Below are 20,760 nucleotides of genomic sequence, written 5' to 3'. Positions count from 1 at the left end.
AGCAGAACAAAATCTAAATTGAAAAAATGCCATGCATTCAATAGGTGTTTAAATTTTCCATTCGGAATACAGTAAATCTTTTGCTTGCATAACAGATTGTGCTACACATCGTGGATTTTTGCCAATAAGTTTTTGGCATATGATGCAGTATGTGCAACTATGAAATTTCTTAGTTCCAGTTAGAAATTTTGAAGTTTCATATTCATTTCCGCACACATGGCCAAAAATATCAAGTTAAAACATGTTATAATAGTTAATAATCAATGTTTTTAAAAAGTCAGAATCGGCTGTTGGGGCGGCAGGTGGGGAAGGAATTATCTACAAACCTGGATGGACAATAGTATATATGTAATGTCCTCTTCCAATTAAATGTCCAAAGGAGGATGGAATAGCCTGTCCAACCCTGTAGGCTATAGTCAATGATAAAGGGGGGAACCCATTATCTAATGTTTTTGGGGCAACATTGGGTAAATTTGGGGTAACTAGTGAAAAAAAGCCAGAATTGGGGGCTAAACTTGTAATCCCTCACATCAAAATAAGAAGAAGAACCCTGACAAGGAATCTATAAATAAGAAAGAGGAGAAACCATTTTCTCATAAAGGTTGAATTGGATATTTCTGTTTAGTGAGCTGAGGCTCTGAGGGTTTTAAGATTAGGGTAGATTTCTCTTACTTGATAATTACTTGTGATTGTTGTTGGCTTCTTATTAAATTTTATGCTTTCTTCTTCATCAAGCAATTACCAAAATACAAAACATGAAGATCACAAGAGACAAACAACACAAGAAATTAGGCTCCAATCCGGGGCAAAACCCCACGGGGGGAACCCAAACAGATTCTCTACTTATAGAATCAGATCAAAGTGAGATATCCAAGACCCAAGACCAAGACCAATACTTCCATAAAGACCCAAGTCAGCCCTCCATCAAACCTTCTTCCAACAGGTCTCAATAAAGTCAACGCTGGTCAAACATCTGAAATTTTATCATCTCCTGAAATTTCGGCCCTATAATTTTGGGCCTGCAATACCACAGAAGCTGCTTCAGAAAACTCGCACGTGTGAACAGAAACTAGGGCATAAAAACAACATTTCTCTCCTTTGACTTCGCTCTCTCTCTCCTTTGACATTTGCTGAAATTCCTCTTCTTCTTGGCACTTGCACATAAATCGAAGTAATTGCTTGGAAAACAAAAGAGGTTGAACTGCGTTGTCTCTATACATGTCCAGGGAGTCGAATAAGTGCCTCTCTTGGCCGACTTGTCCAGGAGAGCCAACTTGGTCTGTGGAAGACATTTTTGACTCTTGGTCTAGAGGTCTTGGAATTTGTCATTTGAAGAATCTATAAGAAGAGGAGATTTGTGGGTTTTCCTCTCAAGTGGAGAGGTTTTGGCCCTGGCTTGCAGCATATACCCTGTGCGCTTGTGTATTGTTGATCTTCTTGTTTTGGTAGTTGTCTGATGATAAGAATAACATAATAATAAGAGAACAAGCTAATAAGTGAGAAAAAGTAAAAAGGCATCACAAGCAGTTATCAAGTTTATGAGAAATCATCCTAATTGCAGCCCTATAGATTTCTCAACACTACGTAGGGCCCTCAGAAGCACATCGGAAGGATCACAGGAGGACGCAGGATATATCTTCGATTTGCCCAGGAAGTTTCAAGATCAACCTCAGGAGGCAGGATATATCTTTGGTTTGCCTAAGACGTCTCAAGATCAACCTCGGGAGGCCTCTCCTTACCTCAAAGATCGGACAGCTTGCCATAGATCAATACTTTGGTGCCACAGACTTCATTTACTGCCCACAGAAAGATGTGATTCCCTCGGGAAATCTGAGAATTGCCATAGAGCACTTCATGTATTTTCCTTCGTTGGATTTCAGTGCTTCAATCTCCCATCATAGAATTCAATCCTTCAGAAGAAAGTCTCCCTGTTGTGCCAGAACAAGATAAGAAAGATAAAAGTTGCAAAGTTTAGTCTTAAAACCCTTAGAGCCACAGCTCAAAAAACAGATGTTTTGATCCAAAATTGATGATGCATCATTTGATCTCAACCCTCTTCTATTTATAGATTTTCCATGGGCTCCAAAATGTGAGGGGTTGTGTTTGCAATCCCTAATTTAGCCCCAGTCAACCCAATTTTTGCCCAATGTGTCCCCAAAATAGGAAAAATTGGCTTTTTAACTCCTTTAACAGGACTATATCCTACAGGACCGGATAGGCTATTTCGACCTTCATTAGCCATCAATTTAGAGAGGACATTATGTAGAAAATCCATGAAATTGTACAACTACTCTAATGAACAATTTGAAAACTAGTTTATTTTCATTAAGACACAGAATTTCTCTACTTGTTTGTAGCAGAATAGGAACAGAAATAAACAGTCACACAATGACAAAAGCACAAGATTTTCTACAGGACCCAACCAGGAAACCCCTCTGCTTATTTGAGAATATTATTGATAGAATTTTGAGCAAGAGATATCTTACAATACAATCTTGTTTCAATAGAAAAACAGTCTTGTTCTCCCTACTTGTCCTAAGCTAAAACACCTTGCAAGAACCCTGATCTTGCTTCCCTATTTCATTGTGCAAACCCCAAGGAAATTCTCCTCTATCAACTGCGCACAGGTTTCTCCTTAGTACACCCTTCCCACACACAAGCTTCTGCATACAAACTTGTGCTCTCTATTGCCTTGTCTCACCAACTCATGCTCACAAAGCAACGATTACAAATGTGCCTTTCAACCTCCTTATAAACAATTCGAACCATCTAAATTTGACAAATTTATTTTTGGAACTTGGTCTCGTGATTGACTGGTTATTAACTAAGTCTAACTTACTCATGTAACTCGTCCTAGCCACAAATAACCATTGAGACTTCTACCTTGCACTAGGAGACAAACAACTGAGCCTCCAACTAATCGAAAGAGTTAAATTGCTTCATGCACCCATCCTATTTTTTAGGACTCATCCTAACTTTTAGGAACTTGTCCATGCTAAGAAAAGACTGCTTGTGGTCACTTTGACTAACGCACAAGTCAAAGAAGACCTTCACTCGCTACTATTTTCAAGACATTACACAAATTTATCATGGACAATGTATCTAACTCAAAGGCAAAGCAACACTTCATTAACAAAGGAACAATTATCACTCAGAAAATTGTCTCGGATACATTGTTATCTAATATTTAGCATATTATTGCTCTAACATGGGATTATGTTTAATATCATCTATGGTTTTTTCAAAAATTTTAAGGTATCATATTTGCAGCCACATTGTTGACTAAACAATTTAAACTAGAATTTTTTAAAATCACTCAAAAAGCAAATAAAAGGTTAAAAACAATTGCTTCTATGGAATGACAAAAAAACACATTTTCTAAGAGTTAGGATAGAAAATTACTGACAATTGAAACAGTTTAGATATTTGCATTCAAAATGTATATGATGGAACAAGATATATGCTACTAAAAATATTATTTTGATTCAATGATATCACTTTAAGCTCACATGGTGCAACATCCCAAGGTTGACCCCTGTATGTTTTGTACAAATTGTTATTAGTCAGGTGAGCCAGGATGTGTTGGGCTTGCATGCCTATGTACATAATCATTATGGGCCCTGCGTGCCTATGTAAATATGTTTTGGGGCCTGCATGGCTCTATGGTTTTAGACTGAAGAGCTTAGGTGCTGAAAGGCTAGTGAGCCTAGCAATGTAATATGTAATCATATACTTGTTAAGAAAATACACCACCGCTATAGACCAAGTCAGACTCCACACATGGGAAAGGGGGCTAAGGGCTAAGTAAAGCGGGCTTAAGCCTGGGGTCTAAGCCAAATATAATAAAATAAGCTTTGGTGTCTCTATGCCCATGTTTTTATTTTGAGTTTCCAAGGCGGGGGAAAAAATCACAAGTGATGGGGAGAGGACTTCCTTGAGTGATGTAGAAAATCCACGAAATTCTGCAACTGCTAATATGAACAATCTGAAGACTAGTTTCTTTTCATATCGACACAGAATTTATCTACTCAATTTGCAGCGGAATAGAACAGAATTAAAAACACATTCACACAATTCAACAACACATTTTTTCTAGAGAACCTAATAGGGAAAACCCTCTGCTTGTTGAGAATATTATTGATGGAAACTGAGGAATGATCTCTCACAATACAACTTTGTTTTCAATACAGAATACACCCTTCTCCCTGCCTTCCCTAGGCTTGAAAAACACGCTTGTTGTAGCCTGATCTGCTACCTAAATCTCTGCGTAATAGGTGTTCCTATTAAATAGGAGTTTCCTCCTATTTCTATGCGCACTACCCAAGGGAACTCTTCCTCACAATAATTATGTGCACAAGTTTCTCTTGCACACTCTTTCTCACAAGCTCACACACAACCTTGTGTGTACTCCTATTGCTTTGTCTCACCAGCCCGTGCTCACAAAACAATGAGTAACAATGTGCCTTTGCTCCTTTTAAAGCAATTCGAATGGCTAAGTTTAGCAAATTTCTAATTAAGGAATGATTTTGCGATTGATTGAGTTAGCATGAATTAACTGCTCATGCAACTCGTCCTATCTCTTGAGACTCAACCACAAGTTCTTTTCCTCAATTAACTCGCACTAGAAGATTAATAACTCAGCCTTCCACTTTGACACATCAATTAACTGCTTCAAGAACACTTCCTAAATTTTAGGAATCCACCCTAAATTTTAGGAACACGTCCTAATTTTTAGGAATTAGCTCCTAACTCATAGGAACTTGTGCATGCTCAAGGAGAAACTTGTTGTGGTTCATTTGATTAAAGCACAAATCAAGAAACCCTTTCTCGCTACTACTTTCAACACTCCCTCTTAGCCAGGAAGGTGCTTCTGGAAGAACCTCATCCACCTGGATCTATCTCCAACACTACCATGTTCTCTGTTGCTGCAGCAACTCCCTCTGAACAAGAAGACTGCCCTGCTTTCCTCCGCAGAACCTGATTTGAAGACCTGTTCTTTCCCACCATGTTTTGTGAGTCCACAATCTGCCACTATCAATGATCACAACTCCTTTTATGTCACTGAACTTTGGCTCACTGATCTGCCCAATAGCAGGCCTCTAGCTCCACTAAGAAGTCTTGCTCATTGGGTCTTTTAGATCTGCCCTCTTATTAGTGGTTGGGCCATCTGCGATCCACTAAACTAGGGCTCCACAACTCTGCCTCCTAACAGTGCTTCAGTCCTTCAATGATAATTGTACATGAGGACTTCAAGCACTATGCACTTGTCAAGATTCTCGCTGCTCCAGAATGCTGCTCCTAGGGCACACAAATCTGCCCTGTCACAGTGACACATCAGCCCTATTATCACTCTCCTCAAGGCCTCCAATATTGCCCTCACACAGTCAAATCTTTGACTGATCTAGGGCTTGCACATCAGCCACTAACAATCTATACACTTGTTGTTCTTAGGCTGCTTCAAAAGTTGTTCTCCTATGATACGTTGCTCTCAACTTGTACTAGTCTTTATTTTGTTCTCTTCCCTGATACCATGTAGAAAATCCGCGAAATTCTGCAATTGCTAATATGAACAATATGAAAACTAGTTTCTTTTCATATAGACACAGAATTTCTCTACTCAATTTGCAGAAGAATAGAACAGAATTAAAAACACATTCACACAATTCAATAACACATTTTTTCTAGGGAAGCCAACTGGGAAAACCCTCTGCTTGTTGATAATATTATTGATAGAAACTGAGGAATGATCTCTTACAATACAACTATGTTTTCAATAGAGAATACACCCTTCTCCCTACCTTCCCTAGGCTTGAAAAACACGCTCGTTGTAGCCTAATCTGCTCCCTAAATCTTTGCACAATAGGTGCTCCTATTAAATTGGAGTTTCCTCCTATTTCTATGTGCACTACCCAATGGAAGTCTTCCTCAAAATAATTGTGTGCATAAGTTTCTCTTGCACACTCTTCCTCACAAGCTCACATGCAACCTTGTTCTTACTCCTATTGCTTTGTCTCACCAGCCCATGCTCAAAAAACAATGAATAACAATGTGCCTTCGCTCCTCCTTTTAAAGCAATCTGAATGGCTAAGTTTAGCAAATTTCTAATTAAGGAATGATTTTGTGATTGGTTGAGTTAACATGAGGTACCTGCTAATGCAACTCGTCTTATCTCTTGAGACTCAACCACAAGTTCTTTTCCCCAATTAACTCGCACTAGAAGATTGATAACTCGGCCTTCCACTTTGACACAATAGTTAACTGCTTCATGAACACTTTCTAAATTTTAGGAATATGTCATACTTTTTAGGAATTAGCTCCTAAGTCATAGGAACTCATGTATGCTCAAGGAGAAATACGTTGTAGTTCCTTTAATTAAGGCAAAAATCAAGGAACCCTTTCTCGCTATTATTTTCAACAAGTGACACTTGTCATGAGAATCCCATGCATATGAAAAGTGAGGATTTAGTGTAATTCTCCATGGTATTCTATCATTCACATTCTTTTGACTTCTATACTTGCTCTTGGGGGGTGGTGCCCCTTTGCTATACAAGCTTTGCCCTGTGGATCCTAGGTGGGTCTGGGTGTGCACACTTCTCCCTGGGTTGCCATGGGGAAGGTTGGAGCTCTGGAACATGTTAGAAAATGTAACTAGGTTTGGTTTTCATAATTGCTATTGTATTTACGTCATCATATATTTTAGGTAAAAGATGAAAAAGAAGAAAAAGAAATATTCTTTTTCAAGCACAGGTTTCATGTTCAAGTCAATTGGTCATCTAGATCAAGCATGTTCTTCCAGTTTCTAGCGTTTATTGAGTCAAAAGAATATTTGTTATAAGTCAAATTATTGTTCTAGAGTCAAGTCCCATTTGGAATTTCAAAAGAAAGAGAAAAGGAAAATTATTTGAGTCAAAAATGTAATTTTTGTACCCACAATACCAAGTCGGCTCTACCTCATCAGGTCACCCCTAGAAGGGGTAATTCGACCTCCTAGATGTGTATAAATAGAGAGAACTCGACCTCATTTGAAGTGATGCAGGAGCATCCAGCACCCTTAGACAAAGGGAGGAATCCAAAGCGGAGCGAAGAGGAGCCCGTGGACCAAGGGAGCAAAACAAGGAAAAATCTGTTTTAAAAACAGATTTAAAGATGGAAAAAGATGGATAGGTCTCTCAAGGAGAATTACTAATGTCACCTGCCATATTTATATGCATGCATTCAAGTATGAGAGCTTTGGGGCTTTTGTTAGAGGATATGATCGGATCCTTTCCGTGATCCGATCCAATAATACAACAATGTTTAATTATATAAAACGAACCTGCGTGTTCAAAGTAGTAGGGAGAAGAGAGACAGAGTAATATAGAATAGAATTTGTGAAATCAGAGATAGGGACGATGTAGTCGAAAGAAGGTTTTGTTCTAAGGCTGAAATGCCTTAGCTATAACTATGCTGCATTAGTATAATATATGTGTGTTCATGTGAACTGTGCGCCTCTCTGTGTTTTATATATATGTATGCGTAAATGGTTTCTTTCCAACTCTGTTTCATATGTGTGTACGAGGGTTTAAATCCCAATTTTGATGTGTTGATCAGCCATCGATCACGGAAAGGATCGATGGTGGCCCAGAGATGCAAATGGAAGTTATGCGTGAATGGCAGAGACAGTGGCGGCGCTGTGTTTTAACACAGGACAGAATACCCTGGAACCGTTGGATCTGAAGGATCAACGGTCCAGATCCTTTGTCGCATCGGCGGAACTCTTTATGAGTTATCAGAACCCGCAGTTGGATCGGTGCAATTGCGATAACCGATTAAATCGCAATCGTCAGATCGAGGGTCCAGATCGACAGCTTAAGTGCGATCGACGATCGCATATCAGAGCGGCAGAGGACTTGGACAGTGGCACAGTGGAAGGCCGATACGCCGATGGCGACATCGCCGATAAACTAATCGACGATCAGAGCTCTGCCTTATCGGCGATCGGGTGATCAAGAATCGGTGCAGCGAAGAGCGATAAGGGCAGACCCGCCGATATTTATAGAGGCGGGTCTATAATGTTTGAAGTCCATGTTCAGGCAGAATTCCTATGGTTTCTCATGTATTCTTTGTATTGTGTAAAGTGTTGCGACCGAAGGGTTAAGGCTAAGACCCGATATATGTAATGCTCTCGATAGATGGGGGGAAAGGCCAATAGTGTGGTGGCCCCGATTTTAACGTAAGTCCACGGTTAAAGGCTTATAGCCTCAATACGCTTCCAATAGGCTTAGTGGGCCAAAACCCACAAGCCTCAAGATCAATTTCTTTAGGGAAAGGGATTTTGGTTTACCCCCAAAATCTCATTTCCATCATTTGGTATCAAAGCAGGGAAAGTTTCCTACGAGGAGAAGGAAAAAGAAGTGTAAGAGATGATTAAGGATTCCAGAGAGAAAGAAGAAAGGAGAAGGAGGTACAGCTGATAGAGCTGAAGATTTATGGTCTTACTGTCGCACAGAGAACGACAGCAGAAGGTGAGAAGATTGCAGCAATAGCCTAAGAGCAAGGAGTGCTCAAGAGAAGCTGAGAACAACTTCCAACTGCGGTTGGGTAGAAGTTGTTGAGGCAGCTCCACAGTTGCAATTGTGGGTAGAGTTGTCTTAGAGATAACAATTCCAACAAAAGAAGTGTTGGGTAGAATTGTTAGTCAACATATGGTTCCAGAGGAGAGAACCTGAAGGATGCCAAAAGACCGAGTGAGGAGGGCTTGGTGAGGTATCGTGTAGCAGAGGAAGACTGTTACTGCAGAGGTTTGGTTGCAACTCACAAAAGACTATGAAGGCAGTTCCACTAAAGAAGTGAAGTATCAGTGGGTAGAATTGCTAAGGATAAGGAGAAGCATATGACCAGGAGGTCATAAATTTTTGTGCCTCGGGAATTTGATGCAGGAGCATCCAGCACCCTTAAACAAAGGGAGGAATCCAAAGCGGAGCGAAGAGGAGCGCGTGGACAAGGAGAGCAAAACAAAGAAAAATATGTTTTAAAAACAGATTTAAAGATGGAAAAAGATGGATAAGTCTCTCGAGGAGACTTACTAATGTAATCTGCCATGTGTATATGCATGCATTCAAGTATGAGAGCTTTGGGGCTTTTGTTAGAGGATATGATCGAATCCTTTCCGTGATCCGATCCAATAATCCAACAATGTTTTCTTATATAAAACGAACCTGTGCGTTCAAAGTAGTAGGGAGAAGAGAAACAGAGTAATATAGAATAGAATTTATGAAATCAGAGATAGGGACGGATGTAGTCAAAAGGAGGTTTTGTTCTAAGGCTGAAATGCCTTAGTTGTAACTGTGTTGCATTAGTATAATATATGTGTGTTCATGTGAACTGTGTGCCTGTTTGTGTTTTATATATATGTATGCGTAAATGGTTTCTATCCAACTCTGTTTCATATGTGTGTACAAGGGTTTAAATTCCAATTTTGATGTGTTGATCGACCATCGATCATGGAAAGGATTGATGGCGGCTCAGAGATGCAAATGGAAGTTATGCGTGAATGGCAGAGACGGTGGCGGAGCTGTGTTTTAACACAAAAATCCTTTAAATGGCAGATAAATTAACACAAAAATCCTTTAAATGGCAGATAAATCAAGTTAAGGGGAAACTTGCCAGAATGCCCTGGAACCATTGGATCTGAAGGATCAACGGTCCAAATCCTTTGTTGCATCGACGGAACTCTTTATGAGTTATCAGAACCCACAGTTGGATCGATGCGATTGCAATAGCCGATTAAATCGCAACTGTCGGATCGAGGGTCCAGATCGATGGCTTAAGTGCGATCAGCGATTGCATATCGGAGCGGCAGAGGACTTGGACAGTGGCGCAGTGGAAGGGCGATACGCCGATGGCGATATCGTCGATAAACTAATCAGCGATCGGAGCGCTGCCTTATCGGCAATCAGGCGATTGGGAATCGGTGCAGCGAAGAGCAATAAGGACGGACCCACCGATATTTATAGAGGCGGGTCTATAATGTTTGAAGTCTGTGTTCAAGCGGAATTCCTATGGTTTCCCGTGTATTCTTTGTATTGTGTAAAGTGTTGCGGCTGCAGGGTTAAGGCTAAAGACCCGATATATGTAATGCTCCCGATAGATGGGGGAAAAGGTCGATAGTGTGGTGGCTCCGATTTTAACGTAAGTCCACGGTTAAAGGCTTATAGCCTCAATACGCCTCCGACAAGCTTAGTGGGCCAATAACCCACAGGCCTCAAGATCAATTTCTTTAGGGAATGGGATTTTGGTTTACCCCCAAAATCTCATTTCCATCATGAAGCACCACAAAAGCAAGGTCGATCTCCAAGAAAAGAAGAGTGAAATTCAAGAGGAGGAGCAAGAAAGCAAGAGAGAGAGAGAGAAGACGAAAATCGAAGTTTATGCCCTCAAATCTGCCCTAGATCTCTCACACGTGCAAAATTTTGAAGCTGTTGAAAGGGCCGAAGTAGCGAATCTACTGCAGGTCCAAAACTTTGAAGCTGGAGGCCGAAATTTTGAAGTTGGGGGCCGAAATTTTGTAGTTGGAGCAGATTTGGAAGGTTTTGACTTGAGTTGACTTTGACTTGCTAGAAGAGCTTGGGAGGAGGGTTGACTTGGGTCTTGTTGGAGGTCTTGGTCTTGTTGTTTGGGTCTTGGATTTCTCATTTGATCTGATTCTATAAGAAGAGAAGAATTTTATGGGTTTTCCCCTTGGAGGGGTTTTGCCCTGGTTTAGAGCCTACATCTTGTGTTCATTGTCTATTTGTGATCTTCATAATTTATGGTTTTGGTAATTGTTTGATGAACATAACATAATAAAAGTAATAAGAAGCCAACATAACTTCACAAGCAATTATCAAGTAAAGAGAAATCATCTTAATTGTTGCCCCTATCAATTTCTCAACATGGTATCAGAGCTAAGGTGAAGAAGAAGGCAGCTTGAAGATCACTCTTGTTGGCACAAGAAGAAGGCTTTCATTAAAGATACTTTGAAGGACATTATTCACAGGAAGGACACTAGGAAGGACATAAGGAAGGATACAAGGAAGAAGACTCAAAAAGGTCCATCTTGAAGAAAGGCTACTACTCCTCCATTGAAGGCTCTTGTTTACACATCATCATCTTCAAGAAGTACATTGATCTCTCTCTCTTGAAGATTATCATTTTGAAGGTTCTTTGGAATACATCTGTATAGAAGTCATCATTCAAGAAAGCATCAAGAATCCTAGGAGCATCATCCGCACTTTGAAGTAGCTTGAAGTCATTATTGTTCCAAGCATCCTGAAAGTCATCATTCTAGGTCATCTTTGAAGTCTCTTGGAAGTCTTGGGAGCATCAAGGTATTTGAAGACTCTCTGATATCAAGTATTACATTATTCTCTATGGCTCAATCTTCAAATCAAATGACTTCATTTGTAAGGAAGGCAATAAGCTTGATGGGTAAACTTTCAAGCATGGAAGAAAAAAATAGACTTGGTACTTAAAGAAAATGAAGTCATGGACCATGTTCTAGGCAAGGTTGCAGAACCATAGAAGGATAAGACTCAAGAACTGGCCAAGTACATGAAAGAAGAAGTGAGGGCTCAAAGAATTCTCGTTGAATCCATTAAGGAACATCTCATTCCTGTAAAGTTTTGTAGATGTTCTATGCTAAGAGCAATTTCGCTTTTCTCACAGCAATCATACAAGTAGATAAGCAAAATGCAGATAGAACATATAAGCAGATCTTACAGAAGACAAATCAGAAACAAGAAAAATGTATGTGTTCGTTTCGGCGGTCAACAGGATGCTTCAACCAGCAAAGTCTCCTTTGGTCAGCCAGCCCAGCATGTGTCACAACAACCCTCCAACCAGTAGATGAGTCAACCAAGTCAGTTCTACAAAAGTCAATGCTGTCCTGAAAAGTCAACGCAGGGGCAGCAAGCTAAAAGTCAACGCAGCAGCAAAACAGTCAACCCTTTGACCTCGATTTTTGTGCCAGGTAGTACGGCCTTCAAAAATCGAACCTCCCACAAGTTTTCAGCTTGTTTGGACCAAGCGTTGACCAAAGTCAATGCTGGTCAAACTTCTGCGAAACCCTAGCAGTAGAAAAATCCTCTTCGTCCTTCCCACGAGTGGCTGAAATTCGTCCTCCAGGTAGCTCGTACTTTTAGGATGAGAGAGGAAGATGTGAGTTGTGTTATGATCAAATTCTCTCCAACTTTTCTTGTATATATATCCATCAATGAGGGTGTGTGACACATCTGTTGGGCATGTGAGCCTACATTACAAAACTGGCTGACCTTGCACATATAATTTATTAAGAATAATAAATTCAAAATATAAGTTCTGCTCATCGGATTAAGACTATCTTTATATGGATTTTACACCTCTCAGAAAGAGGAATCCAACAAAAATATTAGCCTCTTAATCTGAGCATCAGAACATGGAGTTTGGACCTAGTTGTCCAAATTTAACACTCCCTCTCAACTAGGGAGAACTCCATCTATTAGTGCAATTAACATCGTGAGTCATCCCGCCGAAACTTGCTTTGCTGGCTTCTTTATTTCAGAACAGAAGTGGGTCAGTCACAAAGACATCATTCCCCGACTGACATAATCAGTCCAGAGGTCCCAGACCTCACAAATCTTGATCCCAGATCAAGTGGTTGGACCATGCCATCCTAGATAGAGAGTACGGCAATCTCTGATGCGTCCATCAGTCTTTGCTAATAGTCTCTAGCTTTTCCACACCTCATTGGCCAAATGAGAGGTACTTCCCATGAGCCCTGAACTCAATGGGTAGGATGCATACGGGGCACAGATTAAATGAGTGGCGAACCAGCTCAATAATCACAAGGGTGGGGCAGAAGCATTATGAGTGCTTATAGCTCCGAGAAGCTATCCCCAAAGCCCCCCAGAGCTCCCAGAGCTCATCGTCCAACAGGACCCACATCATAGGGTCTTTCCACGACACCAAGACTCTCACGGAAGGTTAGGAACTTGACCTTCCCCAGGGGCTTAGTGAGAATATCCGCGACCTGCTCATCAGTTCCTATATGATCGAGCCTTACGGCGCCTCGCTGTACCATATCCCGGATAAAGTGGTACCTGATATCAATATGCTTGGATCGGTCGTGGAACACAGGATTCTCAGTCATACGAATCCCACTCTGATTATCACAGAGTATTACAGTGGTATCTAGCACATGTTGGAACAGCTCACTAAAGAGCTTCCTCAACCAAACTGCTTCACAACAGGCCATACTAGCAGCAATGTATTCGGCCTCCGCGGTGCTCAAAGCCACCGACTTCTGCTTCCTGCTCATCCATGAGATCGAAGCAGAACCAAGATTGAAACAGCATCCAGATGTGCTCTTACGATCCACCACACTGCCAGCCCAATCGGCATCAGTATATCCCCGGAGTATCACACTCCCGGCAGTGTATCTCAGCCCATGGTTTATCGTGCCCCGAAGATATCTCAAAAGATTCTTGGCACCAACCCAGTGAAAATGATGAGGCTCAACCATCTGTTGACTCAAAGTATTCACTGCAAAACATATGTCCGGACGGGTGTTCACTAAGAACATCAAAGCTCCTATGAGTTGACGATATTCAGTAGGATTGGCCAAGATAGGCCCTGTAGCGCTGCCACTCAACTTCTTAAAGTTGAGTTCCATTGGTGTCGACACGGACTTACAGTCCACCATCCCAAATCTTTCCAGAAGCTTCACAATATACTTTCCTTGAGAAAGGAAAATCTCTCCAGGTCTCTGCCAGACCTCCAGGCCTAGGAAATAGTGCATCAGTCCTAGGTCTTTCATCTTGAACTCAGCAGCAAGCTCCCTCTTACATTGATGAATGAGAGGGTCATCACCTGTCAGGAAGAGGTCGTCCACATACAGCACTAGAATGAGAGGCTTTCCTTCCACAACCTTAAAGTAAAGGTTTGGATCAGCATTGCTTCAAGTGAAGCCCAGCTTCATCAAGTAACTATCCATCCTCTCATACCAAGCTCTGGGTGCTTGCTTTAACCCATAGAGGGCTTTCTTCAACTTGCAGACATAAGTGTCTCGATCTTGAACTTCAAATCCCAGAGGTTGTTCTACATACACCTCTTCCTTTATTGCACCATGCAGAAAAGCGGTCTTGACATCCATCTGATGAAGACTCCATCCTTGCGTAGCAGCAAAGGCTATGATGGATCGGATGGTGGTATATCGAGCCACAGGTGCAAATATATCGTCATAGTCAATTCCTTCCTTTTGAGAGAAGCCACGGGCAACAAATCTTGCCTTAAACTTTTCAGCACTCCCATCAGATCCATGTTTAATCTTGTAGAGCCATTTAGCGGTGACAACAGATTTGTCCTTCGGTCTCGGGACCACATCCCAGACATCATTCTTCATAATAGCCTCATATTCTTCATGCATAGCATCCTTCCAGACTTGATGCTTGATGGCTTCCTCAAAAGATACATCTTCAATAATCTATATTAACCTTGATCATCAGATTTAATAACCATATACCGAAACCACAATAACAATAATTGTATGCAAGATATATGTGAAGGGCAACTCCAACCGAGTTCACCCGAAACTTATATTATGAAAATTACTTTCAACAATACAATATATGTAAGTATGCCGGCTAACTCACGGCCATACTTAAATACTACACAACAGGCCTTCCGCCTTTTCTTATACACTACTATACACCTGTACCGATGCTCTCACGGCTCACTGAAACCTGCACCTGATATCTGTACCGACTGTGTATAAGTCGAGACTCCAAACCTGTATTATGCAGCAATCTTTTGATCACGTAACAATCTACTACAAGTCATATGCTCCACCGATTTTCAGAACTCGACAAACCTGTAACCACATACAAACTCTGTCTGCTGCGCGTTTGTATGTTGTAGTGTTGTCCGAGTTCACCAACCGAGGTTTGACACGTCTTCCACTCCCGCACTGGCATATATATCTATATATACCTGCGTATATATCTTACCATCCACGTAGTCCTCTGGACTGTCCACGTGACGGCTCCACAATAATTTGCTGCACCGTTTATTCAGGCGTCCTACGCTTCATAAACATGCATAGCGATATGCCTAGCCGTTGACCTGAGTTCCTGCTACCACGTGGCAGTCTAATGAACTTCCAGCCGGCTGTGTATTGTACTTCTGCGCATTTACTAGTGAGTCTCAGCACTCACATAGAACTGCATATACACTGTCCACGCGTTCCCTCTGCAAACCGGCGCAATCTCCTTCGCTGTTTGTTCCCAAACGCGTCAGCATATAAAACTGTATATATAGATAATGTTGTCCACGTGCCGGATCCTTGGCAGTCCTGCGCAAGGCCACCATATATCCCTGCCACGTATCAGCTTCTTTGGTGAAATTCTGTACGCGTTCTCAATACTTATATAACCTGTGTTATATATGTTCATAGAACCGCGTCCTTTATTCGATCAAACTCCAAGTAATTATTCCGTGCCTTCACCGAACGAGGCACATAAATTATGCGCATCAGTACAGCACTTCACAACCATTTAATTTCGAACTTGTTGCCTTTATTAATTAGCTCAAGCCCGACATTCTATCGCCATATGCGATTCCTGCGTTGTTACCAGCGCTTATATACGTCTGCGCAATCTTTAATCAAGCCACAGTCCTTGCCCGCAACAATCAAACTGTTCCCTCGTCGTATTATCCTCTTTTGTTCATGAGGTTATGCCACGGATAACCTACGCAAACTCCTGCGCTTATACCGTCAGCCTTATACTTATGAACAGCCTCCAATGATCACGACAGTTCGTGACTTAGATATAAACTTCACAACTGTCCAAGTGTCAGTCTTCTAACAGACCTGCACTTTCTTGGCTGTTTGCCTTAACACTCCGACTTATATATTTATAAGCCTGTAGGTAACAGTCCACGTGTCGCCTAATAGACCTGCACTGAACTTATCAGTTACCGTCCATTCTACGCAGTCCAACCTGCGTTACTTTGAAGATCTCTGCCCACGTGACGATGCGTCCACGTAACAGTCCACCAACAACCGGTTGTGTAACCTTTGCGCTATTTATTCAAGTATTTCACGTCCTTGAAAGTCTGCACAGTGCCACCTTTAGCTGCTATACGATTTCCGCCTGTTCACCGAGGCGATTTACTGAAACAGCCCGTAGGGTATATCTACCGTCTGTTGTCCAACCTTATTTACCACCGAGACAGACTTCCGAGTATATAATCTCCACGCTTTCTCATACCCAGCTTTCTGTCTACGTAACTTACGCCACCCTGCGCAAGTCTACTTCACTCATGGCACCTTATTTCAGATCTGCATCTGCGGAGCCACGCACAAGAGGCGCGCACTCCTTCACCGTTACGCAGAGCTAAATTCGAATACTCAAGAGAGAGACCGATTCTTCGATGATGATTGCTATAGATAGAGTTTGTCTTCACCTCAGCTCTGATACCATGTAAAGTTTTGTAGATGTTCTATGCTAAGAGCAATTTCGCTTTTCTCACAGCAATCATACAAGTAGATAAGCAAAATGCAGATAGAACATATAAGCAGATCTTACAGAAGACAAATCAAAAACAAGAAAAATGTATGTGTTCGTTTCGGCGGTCAACAGGATGCTTCAACCAGCAAAGTCTCCTTTGGTCAGCCAGCCCAGCATGTGTCACAACAACCCTCCAACCAGTAGATGAGTCAACCCAAGTCAGTTCTACAAAAGTCAACGATGTCCTGAAAAGTCAACGCAGGGGCAGCAAGCTAAAAGTCAACGCAGCAGCAAAACAGTCAACCCTTTGACCTCGATTTTTGTGCCAGGTAGTACGGCCTTCAAAAATCGAACCTCCCACAAGTTTTCAGCTTGTTTGGACCAAGCGTTGACCAAAGTCAATGCTGGTCAAACTTCTGCGAAACCCTAGCAGCAGAAACCCTAGCAGTAGAAAAATCCTCTTCGTCCTTCCCACGAGTGGCTGAAATTCGTCCTCCAGGTAGCTCGTACTTTTAGGATGAGAGAGGAAGATGTGAGTTGTGTTATGATCAAATTCTCTCCAACTTTTCCTGTATATATATCCATCAATGAGGGTGTGTGACACATCTGTTGGGCATGTGAGCCTACATTACAAAACTGGCTGACCTTGCACATATAATTTATTAAGAATAATAAATTCAAAATATAAGTTCTGCTCATCGGATTAAGACTATCTTTATATGGATTTTACACCTCTCAGAAAGAGGAATCCAACAAAAATATTAGCCTCTTAATCTGAGCATCAGAACATGGAGTTTGGACCTAGTTGTCCAAATTTAACAATTCCTTTTGTTGCAGATTTGGGCACATCTAAAGCAATATATGACAAGTTGGTGAAATTGTATTTAGTTAGTACTATAGGTCAGAAGATATCTCTGAGGAATAAGCTTTACAAGACAAGGTTATCAAAGGATGAAGACTTGACCTCATATCTCTTAAAGGTCTCACAATTGAAGGATCAATTACAAGGGCTTGGAGAAGTTTTTTTTGATTCTAAACTAATAACTTGTATACTCAATGCATTACCTCCTGAATGGAGTAGCTTTGTGACAAGCATCTATTCAAGAAAGGACACTCCGAATTTTGATGAGATATGGTCTTTGTGTATGATAGAAGAGACAAGATTGAAGGCAAAGGATGACACTGAACCAAATGAAAAGTCTCAAGATTTTGCTACCAAAGTAAAGAAGAAGAAAAGGAAGTTTCGAAAATTTAAGCCTCGTCAAAGGAACAACAATCAGCCATGAAGAAATCTAGATATGTCCAAAGTACAACGCTTTGGATGCAATGAATAAAGACGTTTTAAGAGAGATTGTCCCAAAGACCCACAAAATAAGAAGAACAATAAGAGGAAGGAAAGAAGTGGAACACATACAGCTGAAGAAAAAGAAGAAACCAAAAAGAAACCGAAGAATGAAGACACCAAGGATCTATACTATTGAAGGACTCTCCCAATATCAAGTCTGGTTACAGCATGTTTTCATTTTCATTAGAAGATGTAGTTATAGTAGCATGTATAGATACATTTAGAAGTTTGAAGCATGGCATCATGGAAAGAAGCATAAAGCATTGGAAGGATTAGAATCTACATAGTCAGTTGCATCTCATTAGTTGCAGTCATTAAAGCAAAGATAGAAGATTTTGGATCATCCAACACTCCACCATTCATGAAGTTACTTTTTGGCATTCACATCATTATAGAAGCAATGATCCTTGATAGTGATTATGAGGGTTCTTCACTATGTGAAAGAATCTTTATAACATGATAAAAGGTATATCTCTAATAAAATTATGGAATCTAGCATCAAGAAGCTTGCAGAAATGAAAGATAATCTAGTTGCAACATGAAGATATAATAAAGTACTTCTCATCTTAGAGAAGGAATCACATCTTAAACATCATTCTAGACATCATCCTCAAGAAGAGATGCAGCTCGTTCAAAATACTAGATGGCAAGCATAAAAAAAGAGGTATGTAATATGTATATCTTTAAGAGCTTCTCATTAAGAAGTAGAATTCATGTCTTCAAGTAATATTGTAGGAAGAGCTCATTGCAGAAATAAGCTTGGAAACACAAGCATGATATGTTTGGACACAACACTATTGTTCAATTACTCGACACAAAGAAGCATGATGAATATGAAAGAACTCTTCCATATACATAGAAGCATGATAGATCAGCAAGATGATATGGTTTGGAACTCTTCCATATGATTATTTGGTATATAGAAATATGATGAATGGGCAGAACATATGATGATATTGATCAACATCCGATTTGGTCTCTTGAAGAATGAAAGATGGACAACTTCAAAGGAAGCTGCATAAACTATGACAGATATGATCTTGAAGCTTGTTGATTAGTTCACTCCACATTGATCGATACTCGAAAGGCAGAAAGCATGAAGAAGAATTCTAATATGAAGATGGACCATACAAAGGGATGTTGATCTCAGAGGGAGCTACTAGAAAAACATGACATCTTAAAGGCTATCATAACTGGGTAACTCTGATTTTGATAATTTAATATTGATGATTCGTTTAAAATATGACTTGGCTAACTAGATGGACATATTGCAGAAGTATAGATTGGAAAAATAACAATTGAAATTACACAATTGTTCGGTTTAAGCTCAATTCTAATCACATGGATTGAGTGGACAACATTGATTTTGGCTTAGAAGTATTGATGACAGAAATGTGCACATCATGAAGGCTGAAAAAGTAGCAAGTCACAAGATAGCATGTTGGTCATGTTGGATCCAATGATATTCACTTTCCCAATGGACAGAGGGAGTTATGATTAGCTCTACATTGATTGGTTTGGCAAGAAACTATTGATGAAGAAGATACTTTGAGTAATGATCGATGGAAAGTGATATAAAAAGATGATGGCAAGAACCCTGTCACAAAGGAAGAACGAGAAAGAGTTTGGCTCCACCACATCCAGGAAGGTCGAAGCTCAAATATGATATAATGATGAGAGAGAGGAGCCCTTGTAGCTACTGCTATGATCTCCACAGAAGAACAAGTAGCTCATGAAAGAAAGAAAGGATGAAGCATATGTTTGACATTAACTGAAAGTTATGATGAAGTTTCCTTGATTGAGAGGGAGCAAGAAATCTCCTTCATATTTGAAAAGGAGTAATGACCTCCTCCTTAGTTGAAAAAAAGTGATGGTGGGCACGATATTCTCCATATGTACCATGCATTAGGCCAGGACTAACCGTCGTACGTCTAGTGCATCACATTGGGAGGGAGAATGGAGGATTGGATAAGCATCTGGGGAGTGGTACTTCTTAAGGATTGGATATCCAAGATAGGAAGTAGTCCCATGGACTAACACTATTTGAGGATCTAACAAGGTATCCAAAATAAGAGTAGTCGAAGAGGACTGATATTATTTGAGTTTTGGGAATCCAAGATGAGAATAAGTCCTAAAAGGACATACCTTGTGAACATTTGGATGGGGTATGTGCCTTGAGAGGCTGAGGTGTCCATATGTGTGCCTCCCAGCATTGTGCTCTAATCTTGTGGAGAGTTAGAGCTTGTTAGTGAAAAGGCCTCATTATTTTTCTATTTGACAATGCTGGTCATGAAGTTGATGCTTAAAAAGACAGTTTACCAATCCGACTCTTCTTATGAGAACATTTCAGTTTGAGAGTATCCTTGTACCTATTATGGGATTATGAATACCTCCCTAGTTAAGAGGGAGTGTTAGAAAATGTAACTAGGTTTGGTCTTCATAATTGCTATTGTATTTATGTCATCATATATTTTATGTAAAAGATCAAAAAGACGAAAAAGAAATATTATTTTTCAAGCATGTGTTTCATGCTCAAGTCAATTAGTCGTCTAGGTCAAGCATGTTATTCATGTTTCTAGGATTTTCGAGTCAAAAGAATATTTGTTATAAGTCAAATTATTGTTCTAGGGTCAAGTCCCATTTGGACTTTGAAAAGAAAGAGGAAAAAGAAATTTATTTGAGTCAAAAATGTAATGTTTGAACCCACAAGACCAAGTCAACCGTGGAAGGGGTAATTTGACCTCCTAGATGTGTATAAATAGAGAGAGCTCAACCTCATTTGAAGCACCACACAAGCAAGTTCAGTCTCCAAGAAAAGAAGAGCGAAATTCAAAAAAAGGAGCAAGAAAGCAAGAGAGAGAGAAGAAGAATATCAAAGTTTTTGCACTTAAATTTGCCCTAGATCTCTCC

General features: G+C 40.5%; 1 protein-coding gene across 2 annotated transcripts in view; it reads right to left on the bottom strand.

The window, feature by feature from the left end:
• Positions 1 to 20,760, bottom strand: part of LRS1 (Transducin/WD40 repeat-like superfamily protein) — a 255,485-nt gene that overhangs the window by 225,378 nt on the left and 9,347 nt on the right. The gene's annotated exons all lie outside the window — the stretch shown is intronic.

The sequence above is a fragment of the Pinus tabuliformis genome, chromosome Q, assembly GCF_031772625.1.
Source record: "Pinus tabuliformis cultivar Carrire ecotype Pingquan chromosome Q, CPIR1, whole genome shotgun sequence".
Lineage (NCBI taxonomy): Eukaryota > Viridiplantae > Streptophyta > Pinopsida > Pinales > Pinaceae > Pinus > Pinus tabuliformis.
The sequence above is the reverse complement of the archived record's forward strand: the minus strand, read 5'-3'. Positions and strand labels throughout refer to the sequence as shown.